Consider the following 16194-nt stretch of genomic DNA (forward strand, 5'->3'; position numbering starts at 1 on the left):
ACTACTGCTGTTACCAGGACAAATAGGTTGAAGTTACAAGGTGGCAGAAACAAAAGAATAATCATGGAAACAGTCACACTAAGGAATGAGGGTGGGTCCCATCACTGGAGGAGTTCAAGGACAGGCTGGAATACTGGAAGGGAGATGGCTACATCAAGGAAGGGGACCTTCGTCGTCTCTCCAGTTCTTCCCCACCCTAAAGTCCTGACTTACAGCCTCAACAAAGGGGGCAAAAAGAAATGAGAAGCCCGGAGGGCTCCAAGCTTGAAAATAATTTTAATAAAGATGATCAATAGATAAGAGATGGAGGTGAACCTACTGATAAGTTTATAGAAATAAAGTCAGGAGGTGATGATAATAGCGTCCATGAAGAGTGCCCCCAATACTGTTTTGCTTAATCCTCACCATAAGCCTGGATTAATATCACCCTCATTGCCATTTCATACGTGAGCAAAGGAGACCTAGAAAGCTCAGGTCTCTTGCCCATGCGTTCTGCCAGAAAGGGTAGACCTATAACTAGACCCGTTTTCTGACTTCTAGTCCACTATATTCTTTCCAGTTCACTCTACACAATCCATACAGGAGTATGAAAGGGAACAAAAATGGAGACATGGGTGTTTAAGGAATTATAACAGCCTCCTGGAGAGCCTAATGGAGAGTCCATATTTATCTCCTTTTTCCTATTTAGGCTACACTCCTGGGGTCCTGTGATCTTCCTAAATTATGGCTCTTAACACTCTGATGGTTCTCATGGCTCATGGTATTTATTACAGTGGTTTGGTTGGTGTTCAAGGTCATCCACAACATTAGCTATCCTCACTCCTCCGTCTACAGCATTATCTTCCCCTACACTGCATATACTGCTGTAGGACAAGTGGAGGACAATAGAGAGTGGTGGGGATTGCGGGATGCTTGCTTTGTTGAAAAGAGGAGACTTAGCTCATCTTGAGCCAAGAAATGGAGTCAGCAGGTGATGATAATACAGTTCTTGAGGACTGTCCAAACTGTTGTGTTGAATTCTCACCATAATTCTGGGAGATCAATGGCAGCCTGTGGGAAAAGAGATTCAGTGATGCCAGTTCTATCAACTCTTTAAGAGAAGATAGGATGGAGATTTTAAATATAGAATCTCCCTAATTTTTAAAGGCTAGCAATGAATTATGTTTAATAAGACAACATGGTACAGGACAAATAAAACCAACCTACAAATCTCGTTCATAGGTGGCATTTTTTTCAACTTCTGATCTAAAGATGCACCATTTATTTATTTTTTAACAAGCAAGGCTTTATTTTTAAAAAGTATTTAATGAGGGGCGCCTGGGTGGCGCAGTTGGTTAAGCATCCGACTTCAGCTCAGGTCACGATCTCGCGGTCCGTGAGGTCGGGCTCTCGGCTGATGGCTCAGAGCCTGGAGCCTGCTTCCGATTCTGTGTCTCCCTCTCTCTTTGCCCCTCCCCTGTTCATGCTCTGTCTCTCTCTGTCCCAAAAATAAATAAAAAACGTTGAAAAAAAATTTAAATAAAAAAAATAAATAAATAAAAAGTATTTAATTATTTATTTTGAGAGAAGGACAGAGAGAGCAAGTGGGGGAGGGGCAGAATGGGAGAGAGAGAGAGAGAGAGAGGGGAGAGAGAGAGAGAGAGAGAGAGAGAATCCCAAGCAGGCGTTGTGCTGTCACTGCAGAGCCTGATGTGGTGCTCAAATCCATGAACAGTGAGATCATGACCTGAGCCAAAACCAAGAGTCGGATGTTTAACCAATGGAGTCACCCAGCACTCCTAAAAATGTACCTTTTATATGAAACTGGTCTTTATTTGACCAACTTGAAGGGAGTCCTGCTTCCTGGAAGCCCATTATTACTAATGTGCAACTTTCTCAGGGCACTTACACTAGTCAGCCCTGCTAGACTGTAAGATTTTGAGGGAACAAGTTTTCTAGCTTTTGGGGATTAACATGGTGCTCCATTCACATTAGGTACTTATGAACAATTTGTGAACTTGGATTTAATAGAAAAAGACTTGAAAGGACTCGGTTTCGCTTACATTTGAAGCCAATAAAAGGGGTTGATGAGAAAGGTTCCAGACTCCAAGCGTGGGTAATGACAATAATTACCTGGAATAACTGTGTAGGTGGATTAAGCAGAAGGTTCAAGGGGAAGTTGAGATATTCAGAGTTTCATATTATGCTCATTCAGACTCAAGAGCTTAAAGTACTTTTGGGTTTATTCCACTTCCAGGTACAAGAAAGAATCTGGAGCTGGAACACCACCAGGCAGTCTATAAATTTTTTTGTGTTTAGAGCTTCTATTCTGTAACACAAATTAGAAGGAAGACTGAATGAGGGCACATACTGTCCTGTTCCAACACACTCAGTAGAGAAACTTTGTTTCCCAATATTTGTAAAAAAGAATGAAGACGGATTCATATTTCTTCCAAAGAAATCTCCTAGTTGACCTAACGCAAGATTGCTGCTTGCTCATCTCATCTTAGTATTGGCAAATAAATAGTGGCTCTTAATAATTTTCGATTTTTGCCACAGTGTTGAACCAAAGGAAGCAATTGGTATCATCAATATTAGCAACCTCGTGGGAAAATTCGTCTGTGTTATCATTTTTGCAGTCTTGAAAGACCTGATGGATTTTTATTTAATTTTTTTTTCCACTAAAATGGTTGATGCCCTGTACAGGAATGTTATTCAGAAAATTGTGTGGACTTCAGGAAAATGACATATTTGTGGCTGGAGTTAATATGTGATCTTAATAGAGCAGAACTGCTGTGTCTTTAACAGAACTAAATCTCGTGATTGGACTCAGATGAATTTAAGGTATTTTCATCATCAAAGTTTAGAGAGGAAGAGGAAAGAAAAATAGTAGCCATTTATGGAGTAGCTGTATGCTTTAAGTACCTTCTTATTCCATTTATAACACCCTAAAGAATAGCATTATTCTATCTGCTTTACAAATGAGAAAACTGTGACTCAGAGATCAAGAAAACTCCCCAAGACTACAAAACTAGTAACTGTTAGAGTCAGGATTCCAGCCCGGGATGGTCTGGCTTTAAAACCTACTCAGAGACCTCTTCATGCTACCCAGTGCTCATCTTGGGATCTTTCCTTCCAGTGGACTACCAGAGAAATTAAATTACTTGCTCCTGGGTCAGCCCTCCTTCTGTCTCCCCACAGCCCATGGTGCATCATGGGCTTTGTTGCATCTCTGAAGGGCAGAGGAAGGTTGAAGACATCTCAGTAGCTCTGGAGGCAGAAACTTGCTGGCTTATTCAACATAGTTCCAGCCCTATCCAATGGCTTCAAAGGATCTGAATGATACTCTGGATCTGATTAGAGATCAGTTGCCATCTCTTAATAAAGTTCTGTCTGCAAACAGACAGAACTACCCCAGTGGTTAGCAACAGTGCATAAAGCAGGGTAAGTGTGAAGGACACCTAGTTAGCATGGACAAATGGCAAGTGCCATGGCACTGAGATGGGACTGGGGTGCTGGGCTCTAATTTCACCAGCTGATCTAAAGGGAAGTGGCCGCATTGGAGAGCACTTGGTACGTGCCATTCTTTTCAAACCCCAGATCAAAGCTCGCCTCTTTCATGAAACTTGACAAATTTCCCCTAAGTCTGTGTGTTCTGAGGATTCATTAACCCCTTCTGTGCTGTTATTCAACATATGTGAATTCTCGAATGTGAGTTCTCAAGTCATTTATTTAAAGGGTACATTTGTCACCTGCACTAGACATTGCCACGCGCCCCTCAATATCCACCTTCCTCTTCTGTTTATGATCCTGAGTTTTAGTTGGGCACAGGGCTACCAGGAACATTCTCAGCCTCTCTTGCATCCGGTGGTGTTTATGTGTCCGCGTTTCCAGTTGAATCTAGGAAGTAGTGATGTGGATATGTGCCCATTTCGGAGCCTACCCTGACAGGCAGAGACGTTCCCTCTGCCCTTCCTCCATCTTGCTGAATAAAACAAAACCAGCAATAAACTCAAGCACCATTACTTCACTGCCCCATCTAACCTTTATTCGGCATCTATTAAATTTTGACTATTGTATGGAGGCAAGACTGCTGGCACGATGGCAAAAGGACATGGCCTCAAATGTTTCTCTCTCTTTGCTTTGTGGCTGCTAAATTCAGGGAATTTTAGCCCCTATGAATATCTTTTAGCAATAATATAATATTAAGTTGTGGTCTTTTGTTTGTTCTGTGTGTGTATTTGCTTTCGGGAGGGGCTCGGAATAGTCTAGTTCCTGCATTTAACATCACTGAATTTTTATCCCCAAGTTGTTAAAAATCTGAAGAGCCTTAAGGCAGACTTTTTGGATAGAGGACATCTGTCTGTGAGTGTAAGTTTGTCTCCTGCACCCACAGAATAGGCGACTCTCCAGGGCAGGGATTAGGGTTTGGATTCCTGATTTTAGGTTCTTGGCTCTAGGAGACAATCAATACATGTCTGCTGAGGTGAAAGTACTTCCTGAGTACCATAGTGCTAACAAACACACCTTCCTTCCCCAAAATACAACCTTGTTGAATCGCAATCTGATGACATCCTCCAGACCGGCTGCCAATCTGTTTTGACTTCTTTCCTCTTTAAAGAGAAGAAACAGAGGGATAACCAAAGGCAATTAACAAGGTGATTTGGAGATGCTGGGACTCTGCCTCTTCCTGTCTGGCCGGGCTGTGGGCTGAGGCAGTCCCCTCCTGTTTGATGGAGCTGCAGGAGTAGCCTCAGTGTGGCCACAGTCACGATACAACCAGAGAGGATTTTCTGTCAGAGCAGGCGGATGAGCCACTCCTCTGCTTAAAATGCTTTCCGTGGCCCGATCCGATTGGACTTGAGCATAAGGTCCATCATTATATGGGCCTGGCATCCACCCAGGCATTACTTCTTAGCAGCATCACAATTTTCCCTGGCATTTCTGCTCTGACACGGGCCCCTTCCACTCCCAGAGCTATCTCCTCCTACTTCTAGCTTTCCTTCACCTATCAAACACCTACTTAACCTGTAAAGCTGTAATTTAAGAGTTGTCCCTTTGGGGAAACCTTTCCTCATCATCCCAGACCACCTTCATATCGATTCCCAAAGCATACTGGGTTTACCCAAACCATAGCATTTTCTAAACTTTACGTATCTAGTTACCACCTGCACTCCTCCACCAGCCTGTGAACTCCTTGAGGCCAGAGGCATGTCTCCGTTCCTGAACTCTCAAGTATGGAAGCAGTGCTTACTACCTTACAGGTGCTCCGTCATGTTTGATAAATGTGGGGGGAACGGATGAGACGTCTCATAGGCATTGGTAATAATTTATTGATCACCCATCTACCAGTAGCCCTTAACCTAAATCTGTACCTTTCTTTTACATAAATAAGAAAAGTCATAAAGAAGACATAGCATGCATTCAGGTCTTTTTGCTTCCAAAGACCAAATTGCTTTACACTAAACAAGTATGCCAAGTTATTTCTTGGGTCTACTGCCAAGAACTATACAATGAGGATGCGAGATAAGAATAAGTAAACTTTAATGTCTCTACTGGGCGGGTACATAACTTGGGGGAATGCTTCTATCCTGAATTTCTCATTGAGAGCATATTTCCCACCTGCGTCAAAGGGCTGGCATGAAGAAACACTCAATGAACGATGGTCCAGTCTTCTGAAGCTTATGGAAATGTTGATTGTTGTTAATAATAGGGTAAGTGTTATTTAAATATAGAGTATTATTTTGCCGAGCACTACAAAGTATGGAACACTTCTTACAATGTGAGAATATAAAGTAGATCATCCACTAACCCACTCATTAATGATTCAGATCTACTGAGTATTTATTCAGGCAACAAAGAGTAGAGCTTTTAGTTCAGTTCTTGCTTGTGTGTGTGTGTGTGTGTATGTGTGTGTGTGTGTGTGTGTGTTTTAAGTGTCACAGAATTGTTTACTAGTCTTATGACACAAGTTAATAAGGAGTCAGAGGTAGGTGCACATGGCAGGTACAGAGTTTTTAGGGCAAGAAGCCTATTAAGCAAAAGAGAAATTGAGCTCAGCTTGGGTAATTAATCTAATTTCCACCTATCTCCGCAGTTTTAAAATAGAAATGAGAAGTGAAGGTCAATATTGAAAGTATTGCAATTACAGTTTAGCATTACTGTGGTGAAAATAGTCTATAAGTCCATTTAAAACTCCTGCTCAAGGAGAGGTGTTTAAATCTGTTTTGAAGACACGGGTTGCGAATTCAATCTCTCTTTACATTACGGGGCATCTTGCCTTAAACCTCTGTGTCCTGCCATACATACCTCTCTCTGACTGCTGATTACACCTGGCCTTTTATCTAAAAGCCGAGACCTTCCCTTCCAAAGAAGGTGGTCTAACTGAATGTCCAAGGACACTCAGAATCGGAGCCTGTCATTCCTTTGTTAACATACATTTTCTCAATGCTTCCACAAGGTAGCCTCTCGAAACACAGCGGTGGACAAGGGGAAAAGCCCCTGCCCTCAGGAAGCTTGCATTTGGTGGGAGGGGATGGAAATAAACTCACAGTGTGTCACCTTGTGATTGTGTTGTGACAGAACACAAGGCAGGGTGAGGGGTGGAGAGTGACCAGCAGGGCTGTGCTATTTTAGATTGGCGGGGGGGGTCAAAGAATGGCTCCATAACAGAAGAGCACGCCGGGTGGACCGCCAGGTGGACTCTAAGAGCACTTCGAGCAGAGCTCACAGGAAACACAAGTTAAAGAGATTGCCTGGCATGTGCCGGGAGCAAGGTGGTTAGAGCCAAGTGAGAGGAAGAAATACCCAGAGGAGATGAGGTGGACAAGGCAGCGGGGGTAAGGTCCGATGAACCTTGAGGACCACAGCAAGGCCTTGGGCTTTATTCTGAGTGAGATGGGAACCACTGAGCCTCTGAATTTTGGCCAAGTCGGGGTGGGGGGTTTCCAGACTGCTTCCCTTTCCATTAACTCAGTCACATCAGCAACTTCCGCATGGCTTCACTTCCTCCACCCCCAAGTGGCTGCGGACTGAGGATACTTCCTGTTTATCCAGCCACTTGATTTCCTGCTGCCTCCTGCTCTCAAGGGGGAGCTTACCTAGGGGCATCTGGAAAAGACAGGACGAGGCACAAACCAGCGAAGACACACAGCCTGAGAACTGCAGCATCCCTGCCACCTGTCTGGGTCTCTGGTTTCCTCCCCGGTTGCTGAGCCAGTGGCTTCCCACTCCAGTTCTGTGACCTCGGAGTGTCACTGAGGAAGGGCACTGCTGCCCCTGTGCAAAGCTGAGTTGAAAACTGCAGGGGAAGAGTCTGATGTAATTAGGGGCGGGAAAAGTAAAGTGCCCGGGCAAGATAACTCAAAACTATATCAGAAGTCTACTAATATTGAAAATGATGATGGTGATGGTGACGAAGGCTAACTTTACTTATGCCTGTTCTGTCTGCTAGTCACTGTGTTAAGTTTTTTTATATACTCAAATGCAGGGGCTCCCCGCTACTGACCTCTGAGGTAGATACTATTATTTTCTTCCTTTGGTAGTTGAAGAAACTTGAGGCAAAGAAGTAGGTCTCCTTGCTCAAGGTCACAGAGTCAGTAAGTATCCAACTAGCCAAACAGAGAATTCTAGGTATTAGGCTGTCTGACTTGGAGGCTGGGGTTGCTTCCTTCTCACATGCCCTATGTCAACAAAGGAGGCTTCTTTAGAGGCTGGAGCAGTGTGGTCTTTTTTTGGGAAAAATGAAATGGAGTGGAATAAAGGCCAATACTGCATCATGACAGAGCACAGGCTTTTGCACCCAACAGACCATTAATCTCTGTATCTCTGGAGTCTACTGTGAGACCTTGAACAAGGAAGGCACTCAATACATATTTGATGAATGAATGAATGAATCAATGAATGAATAAAAGCACTCTGCATAGAGCCTGACAAATGGTAAGTGCTCAATATATTGTTGCTATTATTAAGTGTGCTCACTGCTGATGCTTCCTATTTTAGGAAAAGTGGCCTGAGATGACTGTCTTAGTCAATACCTGAAAGCTCAGTGAAGTCACAGAAGATGAAATCAATTCTATTAGATGTATTATCGATGCAGGCAATGATAATACCTACCCCAAGAAATCTTGGGTTCTGAACAGAATCCCAGTCCCAGCTTCCCCTTATGAATTGTGTGATCTTATTTACCTTGGAAGTGTCCTGTGAGAACGCTGAGTTTTGCGTAATTTAGAAAGCACTGTCCACAAGTAAATTATTATTATTGTGATTAGCACTCTCATCGCTGCTGCTCCATAGTTCTTCACAGGTCACCCCTCCCCCGTCAGTGGAAAATGTTCGTGACCCCAGGAAAGCAGCAGAAGAGCCGTCACGCCAGGTGTTATCAGTCTATTGGTGAGCCCTAGGGTTTTCCATCACTTTCCTTCCCTCCTCCCCACGACTAGATGGCATTATTAGATTTTGAAACAAATTTTAAAATGAAATCCAGAACCGATGCTATGCCTAGGATTGTCACAATGTTAGATTTATTGAGAAAAGTAAAATGATCTCAACTAGGGATCTATAGAAAAAAAAAGTAGCGTTCCTACCTCTGATAAGAAATACAAGACAGAAAGGGTGTTTCAAATACTAGAAGAAATATTATATATGAGTTCAATGTCTTATCCTCTAAGAGTTACATCTTTTCCCCCAATAATGAAATAATGGTTTATTAATTAATCCTTGGGAATTAATCCTGTAGTAGCAGAAAGAATGAAGCAAACCACAGTTTGACTCCCCGTTCTGCCAAGTAATGGCTACGTGATCTTGTGGCAAAAAAATTTGTTTCTCTGATTAGGAATCTGTTTTTAATGGGGCAATAGCCTTGGCCTATTAAGGGGATGTCAAGGAATGCCTGGTGTGTGCCTTTTGCTGACACTTAGAAGTAGTCAGTGAATTGGGGGTGCCTGGGTGGCTTAGTCAGTTAAGCCTCTAACTCTTGATCTCAGCTCAGGTCATGATCTCATGGTTTGTGAGTTCAAGCCCAGCATTGGGCCTGTGCTGACAGCGTGGAGCCTGCTTGGGATTCTCTCTCCCCCTACCTTGCCCTCCCCCATTCGTTCTCGCACACTCTTTCTCTCAAAATAAATAATAAATAAATTTAAAAAAAAAAAGAACTATTCAGTGACTGGGAAGAGTTGTTAGAATTTCTAAATTGCTTATCTTGATAACATATAATATTGTTCTAAGGAGATGAAAATCTCTTGGGGTTTACATTTGTCATCATGTGGAATGGTTTAATGATCAACATATTAAATGGCTCCCCGAAATCAAATCTTTGGGGCACAGCATGAACACTGATCACCTATTCCTTTAGAACCACCGGAGATGACGGAAAAATCTTACAACTAAGCAGCAAACTACCTTATTGTTGAGACACGAAGAATATTATGGAAGGTGCTATTTTGAGGGATCAAAGCTGGTCTGTGGTCTAATCTACCAGAGAAGGATAAATTTGCTAACATCATCTTTCTAGAAGTGGAGGGATCAAGACCTTTTGAAAAACCTTTAAAAATAGGTGTTCATAGTTCAGGGCTCGCATACTGGATTCTGGAGGAGCAATTGTGCCACTAGACTGTAAAGATACACAGATCCCTTTGGTCTATAATAATAAGAAGAAAAGACCATGGGTTTCCTAGCATTTCCCCTGCCTTCAGGAATTGTTTAGGCTTCTGTTTAACTTTTTTTTGACAGGAACCTTCTCTGGGCTCTTAATCCCCTGACAAGTTTAAGAGTTAGATAGGCCAGAGTAGAAGAGAAGAAACCTTCCACGGTCATGGAAGGAAAAAAAAAGAAAAAAGAAAAATATATAGTGTATATATGCAACATATTGTTGTGTGTGTGTGTGTGTGTGTGTGTGTGTGTGTGTGTTTTCCACCTAGATACATTTCATCAAAAAAGGAATATGAAAGCACATACAGTGAATATTTTCAAGGGAAGGTCTAACTTGGTAGATATTTCATTCTCAACTACTTTTCAATTCTCCATTCTAGATAAAATGGAGAGAATACAACTTGTACCCACTTGAAATCCTCATTAAATGAAATTGTTGTGTTTTTATAAGTCGTATTTGGAATGAGTTTAGATTTAGAGCTGGGAAAGGATACATTCTCTTTACGTAAACAAATTCTAGGCCACGCGTGGGCTGGAGAGTTTATGACCTCTCTGGAAAGCTGAGCTATTCACCACAAAGTCACGATGGCTATTAAGCTTGCAACCTAAACAGATCAAGTGATAATAAATGTTTCAGATATCATTTTCCTTCTTATTGTCAATTCTGAGCTTCATCAGAAAGTACTAAAATAGGCTATTATAAATTATTGATAGTTGTATTTGAACAGAATCTGATGCAAACGGTACTCTCTGAGTTTTACATTTAAATCTACTACTTTGGGAGAGCAGTTTTAACAAGGATGTTGTGTCACTGTTGTCGCTCAATAAATCTGGCACTTAGGGTAGAGGTGGAAACTGTCAGTGTCTCAGTTACTTTCCAACAGTTAAAAGACTCTTTGAACAGATAAGCAAGTTTTTAGTTGACTTTCCTGCTTGACAATGTCATTAGTTGAATACTATACCTTGTCTTCCCCTAACATGACAGGTGGCTGAGAAATCTGTCTGTTAACCTTCTCAAGGAGCATCTGCCACTCGCATAAAATCACTTCTTCCAAGTCTGTGAAAGATGTTTGCTACTTTCTTCAGAGGCAAGAAAATAGTCAATATAGCACCTTTAAGAATATTAGGCTCCTCAAAGTATCTTTAGGGTTAACTTCTAACATTCAGTTTTGGGTTAATTCATTTATCTTCAAAAATGACCTCAATTCCAGCGCATTTTATTATTGGAGAAAAGAGCAAGTTTTTGTTTTGCTGGAGGGTTAAGATCTGCTATGAATATGCCACCCCACCCACCCTCCCATACACTCCTTTGTGGTGGTCAGAAAATAAAGTGGACAGATATATGAAACAAATGTTATTTAATATTACAGCCATCAAAGACAGTATGAGTAACATTTTGGCTACTCTAAGTTACCATGTATACTCTAGAGGGTTTCATTCTTTGTTGAAAACTAAATCATGTACAGCTCAGAGTGGTCAGTGTTACCGAGTGAGTGCAATGGTTTCTGAAGACTCTGAAAGAACTGTAGAGCTCTGTAGAGACATAAGGTCATGGTTGTGGTCACCACAAGGTCATAGTTGCGATCACCATAAGGTCATGGTTGCAGTCAGACCCTCTACCCAGCACTGTGTTTGCAAGAAGCAGGAGAAATAGGCATGAGGCTTGACCAGCTCTCCTGACAAATACCCACAAGCGTCTCTTCCAAAACAACCCACAATACTCATTACCCACATATTCACTGTGTCGCTTGTCTCTCTCCTCAAAGCAAGGTACACAGTGTATCATACCAGCTCTGCTCCAGCCTTCTCCTCCTACGATCCCACCAAACAAAACAAGTAATTTGAAATATCCAGTGGTTCAAAATGACAAAGAGATTTCATTGTATTAAGTGGCCTCGATGTGCTGGTTTCTTACATAACTCACACAACAGCACGACACAGACCATGAGTCAGCCACCTCATACTATTGTGTGAAAAAGAAAACAAAATACACAAAGCATTGAGCATTTCCCTCAGCATGATTATCATGTGTCCAGAAAAGTTAAGAGACTTGCCCAAGGTTACGTGGATTGGAAGGATACTGGGACGATTTCAAAAGCAGAGGAGAGAAAGTAGGACTTAGGAGTTGACCTTAAAAAGGCCCTGGCCTTTCTGAAGTGGGGGGGGGGGGGGGTGGGGGGAGTGCAGGGGCAAGTCCTAGAGAAACCCTAAGATTCCAAGCATAGGAAGAACTATTATGCTGAGAACAATTTCCTGCTTATATTACTTCCTCACCCCAGAGAACTAACAGGCTTAAAATGTAGCATGAGGAAATCAGCCTAAGCACAGCTTCTAGAAAGGAGAATCTTTTAAAAATCTGAATAAGGGCCTAAGATAGTAATAGCCTCAGTGGGTCTCTGAATGAATGCTTGATTGAAATAGGTTAAATGGGGTCCTGAGTAAAACAGCAGAACCTCAAATAAGACAGCCTCTCTTCATCTACCGTCCCCTCTACTGGAATGCTTTGCCCTCAGTTCTAAATGTGGCTCTCTCCCTCACTTCATTTAGATCTCTGAATGACACTGCAACAATGACATTTAATAAACTGTCACCTCCCAGAAATGTTTCTACTGGACATCCATTCAAAAGTCGTGAATGGAATTTCTGGAGAAAGACAAATAGGGCAGAATTCTATTTGCCGGATTTCCTCCCCTTTCTTGGTACTATTGATTTAGCAGCTTTGGCAAAATTTAGGAAACTGGAGCCTGAAGGGCCCCCAAGGCAACCCCCTCCTCCAACAATTTATCCCCTCACAGCTTCATTTTTCTTCATAGCCCTTATCGCTACGTGAAATTACAGAATACGTTTATTTGTTTACTGGTTGACTGTCTACCTCCCCTGTTAGACTATACACTCCATGAGGGCAGGGATGTCTGTCTTGTCCATCTCCCAATGTCTAAAGCATTGCCTGGCAAGTAGTTAAGTGCACCACACATGTTTTTGAATGAATGAACAAATCTCTACTACCTTTGAAACTTTTGTTTTTCTAATAAGATCTGTCCTGTTTCCTGCCTGTTTCCTAATGAGAAGAAAGGAGTTTGTGAGCCCCCCTGTCCCCTGTATGAATGCCCATGGAGAAAAGACTGGATCCATGGAATATGAATCAGGAGCCCTCTACCCCAGAGAGGAGGCATCCACCTCTTTTCTGTAGGAAAGGCTTCTATTACAGAGGACGGATAGTCCCAGTCTTGGACGTCCCCAAGGGGATGGGAGATATTCTGCTGCAGGCTGCCTCTGTAGCCCTGAGAAGGCCACCCATGGTGGCCAGCAGTGGAGAAGAGTGTTTAGCATTGGCTCAGAACCAGGTGGAAGCAACGCAGGTGTGGTGAACTGGTCAAAAGTATTGGGTGAGTCTCAACATTTCTGACAGCTTAGCGACATTGCTGCTAAAACTGCATGTATCATACCTTCATTTGGGGGATGTGGCTCAAAGTGTGTAAGCAGAGGTTACTCTAGGTAATTCTTGACTGGCCAGATCTTCACTTAGCTGTGCCTAAGAGAGACAAGATGCTGACTTTATATGATAATCCATTCAGATCAGCCAAGTTAGAAGTTCTGGGCTTGAGGCCTGGGCATTGTCAATAATTTTTAAAGTTCTCCAGGGGATACCGATGTGCAGTCAAGTTTAAGAACCACTGGACTAACGTGAAATATAAATTTCATTGTCCATATTTAGATCCCTTTCATTTTCTCAAGGGTGTGGTTCCCCGTGGAGGAGGAAGATCACTTTCAGAAATATGAGAAGAACACTGGACAAAATCAACCCTACACACACACATGCACAATCTACGATTCATCAGATCATTTTCCTTCTGTTGGGAGGGCTTCAAATTTCTTCATCTTTCCGAACATTCTTCTGCCATAAAACAGACCACTAAGTTCATACCACCACCGACGGGACTTCTGGAGACAGACAAATATGGCAGAACTCCATGTGCTTGATTTCTTCCTCTTTTCGGTACTATTGCTCTAGCAGCTTTGACACAATTTAGGAAACGGGAGCCCGAAGGACCCTCAATGCAACCAGCTGAGATCCACCATTGAGGATAAAGCTTTCTAAGTTGCGATAAGATACTAGAGAGGGAGAGAGCCAAAGCACAAGAGAATCTTAAGAACAAACTGAGGGTTGATGGGGGGTGGGAGGGAGGGGAGGGTGGGGGATGGGTATTGAGGAAGGCACCTGTTGGGATGAGCACTGGGTGTTGTATGGAAACCAACTTGACAATAAATTTCATATTAAATAAATAAATAAATAAATAAATAAATAAATAAGATACTAGATTTGCATATGCCTCTACTCCTTTCAAATAAACGACTGCATTTGTGAAGAGTGCCTTGCATAACCATGCTTTTGCATGGGTGCTATGTGTAGAAAGTGAGTGTCTGTACAACCCAAAAAGGCCCGAGATTAATCAAGCTGGATGCAGGCAGGTGAGACAAATCCTCCCCAGGTGCCTCCTTTGCTCTGACACTAATTATTAAAGACTCTGAAGAAAGGAATTCCTGGCTCTACCCTGTATCAGGGATTGGTGATTAATGAAATTTACCTTGGGAGAAACTTTGGTGCCAGTATTTTACATTTGAACATCTCTTCCTGACAATAAGCAGTGCTCACTTCTCAACAAACCTCTTTAGCCTGCCTTAGTTTGTTCATTTCCCCCCTTTTTCATAAGCACAAATTAGGTCTTTGCTTGATAATCATGTCACCATTTTACATTAAATGATTAAATGTCTGAAAGGAAGAGCTGTGCTTTCTAAATTGCTAGTGTGTGTTGTGTGTGTGTATGTGTGTGTGTGCGTGCGCGCGCGCGTGTGTGTGTGTGTGTGTGTGTGCGCGTATGTGTTTGGGGATTTGGAAGGGAAAACAGGCTCTGTGTCCCGGATGGTCAGTGTAAACTCAGCTGGAGTTAGGACATTCCAATTAACTGGCCAAAATAACCTATCACCTTCAGAGAATGTTTCAAAAGATGACAGCGACAATTATGGCTACAGCTAACAGTTATTGGACACTAAAGATGTGTCAGGCACCGTGTTAATTATTTCACATGTATTATTTTCTTTAATCCTCCTACCAAGCCAACGAGATAGAAACTACTCTTATACCCACGTTACAAGTGAGAAAATAAGGCACAGAAAAGATTTGACCCAAAGAAACAAATCCATTGTGATTCAGTGGTGTTTAGCAGTAAAGACATCTAACGTGTCTTTCTGGTGAGAGTCTTGCCAGAAAACCCCATGAATTTCTGATGAACAGCGTCAGCTGCTTTATAATCTGGCCCTGTCACACTCCGCTGTTTCCTCTCCAATCCCTCACAGACATCCTACTGCAGTCAAATGCATTGACTCACTTGACTGCAAAATGGAATGTTTCCCGTCCCCATGCCTCTGCTTTCTGTATCAAAATCCACCCATCTTCGAGTTCAAGTTATCACTTTCTCCACGAAGCCATCCCAACCATTCAGGTACAACCAGCTGCACAAATTTGGCATCCCCTTCATTCCACAAAACACCCCCTGTCTTTAAGAAATATCGTGTCTTTATTGCAGACACCTCCATCATATAAGCGTATTTTAAGCTCCTTCCGTGGCCTGGCATATCGCAGATCGCTAATACACATTTCCTCATTATCATTTCTTGGACCCAAAAAAGTTCAGATGATCTTAACGGCATTTGCAGAGCAAGCATGCAATCAACAGAGAACTGGTAAGGACAGAGGGAACTATATATAAAGTTTTGCTTTACAGACACGTAATTCTGTTCCAGCAGCTGCTGGAAGACGTGTCTCTCCTCAGTTACCCACACCACGCTTTGAGTTGGCTTTAAACTGGAGGGGCTTTGATGGCTGCTCTCTCTCCGGAAAGGCTATGGCAGGTATGAGCGGCAGGACCGGGACTCTTTGCACGCGTGTTTCCATTCTGGACATCACCATAGGGGGTGCCAAACCACCGCATTCTGATTTTCTGAACCTCAATATGACAGGTGGTAGACACTTCCACAGCACTGGCAGAATTGGTGAACGCGGAGCCACATATTTGAAATAGGCAGGAATACCAAACCGGATTCTTGAGTCCGTTTCAAGAGTGCTCGACACCGCAGTCTTGAATGACAGAGCCAAGTGTAATAATTCTAGGGAACGCAAAAATCCCCGCCTGGGAAGCAACGGGGTGTCACCTACACAGTCAACAATAAAGAATTCAGGGACCTCCTTTAAGTAAAGACTAAGGTGAGGGTGGAAAATGATTATGCAATGTAATTCCCCTTTTCTTCCTCCCGTTACACAATGAGTAACTGTCCTTTCTGTGTGTGTGAACTGTTTACACAAGAAGCTTCTGCTCATTCTTCTTTTCAGTACGAGAGGAGAAATCAAAATTCCCATTGTACAAGCACGGAATCTTTTTCATAATATAAAACCAAATGGAAAAAAACAAAAAAGGCTGAGTATCATCAGGGGACAATTACCCGTGACAATTAAACAATAGCTGCAGACAATCTGTGAGGACCAACGGCCTGGAACGTTGCGTCTTAAGA

The 16194-nt window shown here is 42.5% G+C and overlaps 1 protein-coding gene across 5 annotated transcripts in view; it reads right to left on the reverse strand.

The window, feature by feature from the left end:
- Positions 1-16194, reverse strand: part of RCAN2 (regulator of calcineurin 2) — a 273661-nt gene that overhangs the window by 84181 nt on the left and 173286 nt on the right. The gene's annotated exons all lie outside the window — the stretch shown is intronic.

This window comes from Panthera leo, chromosome B2, assembly GCF_018350215.1.
Source record: "Panthera leo isolate Ple1 chromosome B2, P.leo_Ple1_pat1.1, whole genome shotgun sequence".
Lineage (NCBI taxonomy): Eukaryota > Metazoa > Chordata > Mammalia > Carnivora > Felidae > Panthera > Panthera leo.